At 44.4% G+C, this 7933-nt stretch overlaps 1 pseudogene; it reads right to left on the bottom strand.

The window, feature by feature from the left end:
• Positions 1–320: 320 nt before the first annotated feature.
• On the bottom strand, positions 321–438 carry LOC126250166 (5S ribosomal RNA; annotated as a pseudogene).
• Between the last annotated feature and the right edge of the window lie 7495 nt (positions 439–7933).

The following is a 7933-nucleotide window of genomic DNA, read 5'->3' as shown; positions in this document are numbered from 1 at the left end:
GATATACCGTCGCGCATCATTCGTGTACCATACAAGACTGAATGTCATTCGCCCGACCAGGTAAAACGTTTTCAGCTCCAATTTTTGTGTCTAATCGCCGACTGTATGGGTGCCATTTATGGGATACGTCTTCAGGCCACGAGGGCCTACCCGGACCATCCGACCGCCGTGTCATCCTCAGAGGAGGATGCGGATGGGAGGGGCGTGGGGTCAGCACACCGATCTCCCGGTCGTTATGATAGTATTCTTGACCGAAGCCGCTACTATTCGGTCGAGTAGCTTCTCAATTGGCATCACGAGGCTGAGTGCACCCCGAAAAATGGCAACAGTGCATGACGGCCTGGATGGTCACCCATCCAAGTCCCGACCACGTCCGACAGCGCTTAACTACGGTGATCTCACGGGAACCGGTGTATCCACTGCGGCAAGGCCGTTGCCATAGGACACAAAAGAGCAAAGCTTTAAGAGCGCAACTCTGGCCAGAATATCCATACGATGCAATTCTCTTTGTGCCTGCAGTACTAGGTCTCGTGGTTAGATCTCGGTTCATGGGGTCGATTCTCAGCCGAGTTGAAGATTTCTTTTCCTCTCTAGGTACTGAGCTGTTTGTATTGTTGTAATTATTTCATCTCATCATCATCGACGAGCAAGTCACCCAAATGGCGTCAAACAGAAAGACTTGCACTAGACGATCGAACAACCTCGTACGGGGTTTCCTGGCCAATTATGGCATACCGTCATTTCATCTCATTCTCCCCGTAGCATTCGTTTGGAGACGGGTCGTACAGGAACATCAGTGGCAACAAGGAAATGTAGGAAGATTGGAATTAACGTTTCGTCGACATCGAGGTTCTTAGAAACATAGCACGAGCTCGGATTGTGACAAGGGAGGAAATCGGCCGTGCCCTTTGAAAATCATGCCCGCATTCGCCAGGAGCGATTTCGGGAAAGCGCGGAAAAATTAAATCTGGATGACTGGCTGTGGGTTTGAGTTGTCGTCCTCCCAAATGCGAGTCCGCTGTGCTAACCACTGCGCCACCTCACTCGGTAACAGCACTGGTGTATATCCCTGTTATGAAGTGAATATCATCTATGTTACAGGACGCACACAGATAGACTCTCGGCTCATCATGGTCGTCTGCTGGCAGCAATTATAATGCGAATTCCTCTTAGACTGGCCTGTCCGGCGTTGCCGGTAAATCTACAGGTCGGTACGCGGTATAATGCCTATGGAACCAGTCTCTTTCTGCAGAGAACGATCTTTGGCACAACTCCTGAAGACAATCGCGCAGTTATATTTATCCATCACATCAGCCAATCACGCCATCTTACATAACGCCTCCGGACAAAAAAATTAGTCACTCTCAGGAAGCACCACGCTAATAACGGGTAATACCGCATATTGCCTTGGTAATGACCACGGTTTTGCGAGGAAAGAGATTCACAAGTTTCTTCAGGTACACTAGCTGGTGAAAAATATCCGGACACTTATTAGTTTTTAAAATTTATGGTAAGTTCCTATGGGACCAAACTGCTAAGGTCATCGGTCCGATCCCTAGGCTTACACACTACTTAATCTGACTTAAACTAACTTACGGTAGGGACAACACACGCACCTATGCCCGAGAGGGGACTCGAACCTCCGACGGGGGGAGCCACGCGAACCGCGGGAAGGCGCCTTAGACCGCGGGCTACCCCGCGCGGCACGACACCTATTAGTGGACATTAATATGGAGTGTGTCCACCGTTCTTCTTAATGACGACTTGAACTCTGCAGGAAACACTTTCGGTGAGGTGACGGAATGTCTGTGGTGACACGGCAGCCCATCCGTCCTCAAGAGCCGAAACCAGACAAGGTAGTGGTACAGGATGCTCTGGTCTGGAGAAACGTCTAGGTTCTAACTCATCCCAAAGATGTTCCATTGGTTTCATGTCGGGTTTCTTGGCAGTGCAGTCTATTTCAGGAATGTTATTGTCCACACACCATTGTTGCAAAGAGGCTGCTTTATGAGAGGATGCATTGCTATGCTGATACAGTCATCGTCTCCAAACTGTTCGCCTGATGTACGCAGTACACAGTGGTGTAAAATGAGTTCGTTTACTTCCGCATTTGGTGTTTCCCTAAACACAAATAGCGGAGACCGCTCTAAACAACTAAAACAATTTCACACCATAATACCACCCCCTCTGTACTTCAGTGTTGAGTCTACACGTGACGGCAGATAACGTTCTCCAGGCAGTCACACAAACCCAAACATTTCCTCTGCAGCTCTGGGCCTCCATTTCGAATCACTTTGTTCTAATTACCCACTGTCAAGTGACGTCGCTCTGTACTCCACCTCGAGCGTCGCTTAGCACCGACTACGGAAATGTGTCGCTTATGAGGAGCTGCTCCCCCACTGAACCCTTCATTTTAGCTCCATACGCACAGTCGCTGTATTAGCTGGTAGCATTTCTCTGTCGTTACACGAGTCCTGCCTGGTCTTGGATTAGTTGTGTTCAGCCCTTCGTACTTTCTGTTTATAATCACATCACCAGCATCACTTGGGCAACCATAGAAAGGCTGAAATTTCACTGATGGATTTGTTACTCAGGTGACTTCCAATGACTAGCCGACCTACAAAGGCACTGAGCTCTTCTGAGCGACCCATTTTGCTTCTCTACTCGCAACACAATACTACCCGCCTCCTTTAATATTGGTAAGCCTCTCGCGAAACCTAGTTTTCTTTTTAGCATTTTATCGGGGTGTATGGAGCATTTTGATCAGGTAGCTAGGCCACTCATTGATAATTAGATCGCTTTGAGCTACCAGATTGCGAGATATTCATTGCTACGTTTCACCGGCTGCTCCATTTAGTCTCCGAAATGTTTAATTTGATTAAGTTCGGATGAAATTAAATCAAATGTCGTGTGGCTAGGGCCTCCCGTCGGGTAGACAGGTCGCTTGGTGCAAGTCTTTTGAGTTGACGCCACTTCGGGGACTTGCGCGTCGATGGGGTTGAGATGATGATAATGAAGACAACACAACGCCCAGTGCCTCAGCAGAGAAAATCTCCGACGCAGTCGAGAATCGAACCCGGGCCCCTTTGCATGGCATTCCGTCGCGCTTCCACTCAGCTATCGAGGCGGACAGATTGGGTGACTTAGTGGGCCAGTCGAAGCGCGATAGATGGTCTGATTGTCCGTCAAACCAGAGATGTATGAGTTTTGCTCTGTGAACACGGCTTGGGAGCCTAGACCGTCCACAGTATACTGATTACGAAAATGGAGAAGAAAAGGCAACGCTAGGTAACCGAGAATGTTGAAATAAACATCCTCTTTCATGTTCGCAGTAACCTGAATGAGCGGATTCAAGCCATTGTGCGACAGAGACCCAAAAATATCACAGACTCATCTCCGATCTGATCTACACCCGCCAAATACAGTAGGTTAAACACCTTATTGGGGACTCGGTACACCCGTCTTCTTGTTGTTGTAGCTGTGGTCTTCAGACCTGAGACTGGTTTGATGCAGCTCTCCATGCTACTCTATTCTGTGCAAGCTTCTTCATCTCCCAGTACCTACTGCAGCCTACATCCTTCTGAATCTGCTTAGTGTATTCATCTCTTGGTCTCCCTCTACGATGTTTACCCTCCACGCTGCCCTCCAGTACTAAATTGGTGATCCCTTTATGCCTCAGAACATGTCCTACCAACCGATCCCTTCTTCTAGTCTAGTTGTGCCACAAACTCCTCTTCTCCCCAATCCTATTCAATACCTCCTCATTAGTTATGTGATCTACCCATCTAATCTTCAGCATTCTTCTGTAGTACCACATTTCGAAAGCTTCTATTCTCTTCTTGTCTAAACTATTTGTCGTCCACGTTTCACTTCCATACATGGCTACACTCCATTCAAATACTTTCAGAAACGACTTCCTGACCCTTAACTCTATGCTCGATGTTAACAAATTTCTCTTCTTCAGAAACGCTTTCCTTGCCATTGCCGGTCTACATTTTATATCCTCTCTACGTCGACCATCATAAGTTATTTTGCTCCCCAAATAGCAAAACTCCTTTACTACTTTAAGTGTCTCATTTCCTAATCTAATTCCCTCAGCATCACCCGACTTAATTCGACTACATTCCATTATCCTCGTTTTGCTTTTGTTGATGTCCATCTTATACCCTCCTTTCAAGACACTGTCCATTCCGTTCAACTGCTCCTCCAAGTCCTTTGCCGTCTCTGACAGAATTACAATGTCATCGGCGAACCTCAAAGTTTTTATTTCTTCTCCATGGATTTTAATACCTACTCCGAACTTTTCTTTTGTTTCCTTTACTGCTTGCTCAATATACAGATTGAATAGCATCGGGGAGAGGCTAAAATCCTGTCTCACTCCCTTCCCAACCACAGCTTCCCTTTCATGTCCCTCGACTCTTATAACTGCCATCTGCTTTCTGTACAAGTTGTAAATAACCTTTCGCTCCCTGTATTTTACCCCTGCCACCACTTAAAAATGGGATAAATTGCTACTCGTGGTAGCACACTTTTACGACCGTAATCAGCTATTGTCCAGTTTCTGTGTTGTCTGGCCACTTGAAGACACGCAGCTTTATATTCCACATCTCCGTGATGCACAACGCCTCTCTTGTAGCCTCTGCTACTGCAGTTATTTTAATCTCCGTAACGATCTTGCACCGACTGAGCGATCGCTCTAAAGACCGTGCTGTCATGCGCTCATTACAACATCTCATCATCACCATAATCATCATCATCGTGTCGAAATGCGCCACTCCTCGTTCGATCTTCTCTATCTTTCTACAGTTCCACTGCGTAAGCATCGCAGAGTGATGAACAGTGCTCAAGAATGGATCGATGAATTACATTTACTTAAGATTCTGCCAGTGAATCTCTATGTGGGATCTGCTTCTCCAACTATTTATTTTATGTGGACATTCCACTTCAGGTATTTTGTGGTAGCTACTGTTTCCTGTTTAGCCTCCGTAACTGAGAGTAGTTACCTATTGTATGTTCGTACCCATAGGCAAGAGGGATAAGCAACCCACACCTCCGATGAAATGATAACGCTGTAACTGATAAGCAATAGATAAGTAGGGAGAGAACGAAGACTGAAGACGACCTTATCTCAAATTCACTGACAAGAACCTTCAGTGTCAGGTTATGCACTTTTGCTAGTTATACTCCAGGTCTCTACAACTCCCTCTCCCTGAGGAATCACTATCAATTGATCAAGGCCACCCAGGGGAAGCCACGATCCCTCTCCTCCCCCTGCGGACTCACTGGCATGTGTATGTGGTAGATTCAAGGTTATGCATGAGACCAACTATCTCTACCCACTCACCTCAGGCAAGTGAACTAGGTCATGACATAAATCAATACCGGTCACGTGATATAAAATTGATGGGAAACCCCTGGACCAATGATAGCACATTAAAGCCGCGGCAAACCCCACCTCTCCCCTCCATAGACCAATAAGATTCGAGACCTCTTACCATCTTTTACAGCTAGTTCAGTTGCATAGGACTCTTCGTTTGAGGTCTACACATCATAGTGAGACGTTCAGGATTGCTACGAACAAATAATTATTCTATAATTAAAGGGTTTCGAAATAATAACAATGATATAACAAATAACTTATGATTTATTATTAACAGTTTCTTCAGCTATACAATTTTTACAATAATTTATCGTTGTTTATTAAAATTTTTATGGTTTTAGTTACAAATGCAGTGAATAATATTTTTTCTGATAATATATTTACAATGGCTGATCTACAAAGTTATTTTCTTACAATCTTTGTATCTGATAATGTATCAGTATCAGGTACATTTATTTACACTAAAACTAGTAGAGAGAAGAACAGCTTAAACACTATGTCTCCCATTTTTGTTTTATGTATATATTCTTGTTACCCCTCTATATAATATTTACAGTTTAATAGTTTTCTTTCTGGTCAATCCATACAATATTTTACATTTCCGTTTCTGATCATTTTCTATAAACAATATTTATGGGGAACAAGGACTTGCAGCAGCAGGTGAAGAAAAACTGCACGCACACACACACACATAATTATATATATATATATATATATATATATATATATATATATATATATATATATATATATTTACAGGCACAAATAGAGTGCACACACACACACACAGTGTGCAATCAGGCATGCATACTCACATACACACAACTACGTCACATGCTTCATCCAACTATAATGCACAAATATCCACTATTTAAAAACACATAAATGCACAGCGACACACTCAATCACTCAATGAATAGTGTATGTACGGGTAGGAAGTGACTCCATCCCCACAGATGAACCTTTTGTCACTATGACATGGCAGACTTACTTTCAGCTCCAGTGCAGTGTGTACCTCATGGCCTAGTGATTAAAATAATACCTGGTGCACCATCTTTGGAGCAGCATTAATGGCCTCTAGCAGGCATCTCTCGTAATCCTCGATCATTAGAACCTATTAGACCACATGATGCACATCCTTAAAACGCCTCTGGATGGCGTCTGCATCTATGTGGTATGTATACGTTTTCGACCTGAGCCCGTCAAACTCTATAATCCGCGAACCATTCGCCACGTCCTTCAACAGGCTGACAAACATTTTGTAGTGTTATCGGCCTCATCAAGAGGATTAAACTGTCTGTATCCATGTAAAGTAACTTGGGATCAGAAAATTTGGCTTCTCAAATTCATAACTGTATCGGTAGATGTGGAGTTTGGAGATGCCCAGAGAAGATACACCTATATTCACATATTCGTGAAATGCACTGAAACCTTGACCATTTACACAGCGATCAGTCCTCCATTGAAGACGTTAGCCCGCTTGAAATTTGGCCAGGAGATGCAACCTCTTGTGCCATAGCGAACCCCCCTCCCAAAAAGTATACTAAATTTATTTCCAGACATTGTCTAACGTATTCTGTGGTTTCTCTGAAAACTGAATAGTTCATTGACTTGTAGAAATCTTTTTCGAAATCACACATCGCTTGAGTTCTCTGCTCGGTGTTTACATCAGTGTAAACCAAGGGTGATTGTAACAAGTTCCATCCCCCACTTGAGATATTACTGGAGGTTCCTGTAGTGTAGAGTATATCGCTTCTTATTCCCCGACACCTTCAACAGCTTTCGTGTGGAACTATTTTTCTGGACTAAGCACTCCGAACAACAGCGCCAAATCTCTCAGCACATATGAAAATGAACAGGATACACCAGTTTATCTCGAGAATATATCCTTCACCTGCATCCGCAGCCACATCATGAATCTTTTCCTTCAGTCTGATGATTTACTCTACAGGTAGCCATCAGAACGTGTTCCATGGCATACTTGCAAAGATTATTTACATCCACTAGAATCAGAGGGCATTTGCAGTCAGCATACGCGACATAGGGACATCGCTCCCGGTGGTGAGAATTTTTCTCTTCAAGAGATTTTTATCCAAGGAAGTTACTTAAATCGCCAGTTTGCCTGTACATCTCGTCTTCACTCATTCATGGGCAATTCGTCTTGGCGTACCTGTGCACACACTGACAAAGTCCTCCGAAATACACACGTTCAGAGACGAGCAGCATGTCAACTTCGACCAACAGTTCGATACTGACACATGCTCTTCTTAATACTGCGTCCTACGGTAGCCCTGCACCGGTGAAACGGAAGGCAGGATCGAGAGAGTATTGCGCAGGCACAAACCTCAGAATTTCTTAAAGATGTCTGCAAGCAGTCGTAAATCGGTGTTCATGTATAATCTCGCATATTCTCCTGAATCAGGGATGCCAGACTCCTGTCAAAGATTCACCGCCTGCTCATACTCCACATCTGTTGTGGCTGTGAGTGTTAATTTACTGAATAAAGCAATTATATCGGGCAACGCGGTTTCGAGGGTCTCTCCATCGAATCCA

The sequence above is a fragment of the Schistocerca nitens genome, chromosome 3, assembly GCF_023898315.1.
Source record: "Schistocerca nitens isolate TAMUIC-IGC-003100 chromosome 3, iqSchNite1.1, whole genome shotgun sequence".
NCBI classification, from domain to species: Eukaryota; Metazoa; Arthropoda; class Insecta; order Orthoptera; family Acrididae; genus Schistocerca; species Schistocerca nitens.
This window is presented reverse-complemented; position numbering and strand designations above follow the sequence as displayed.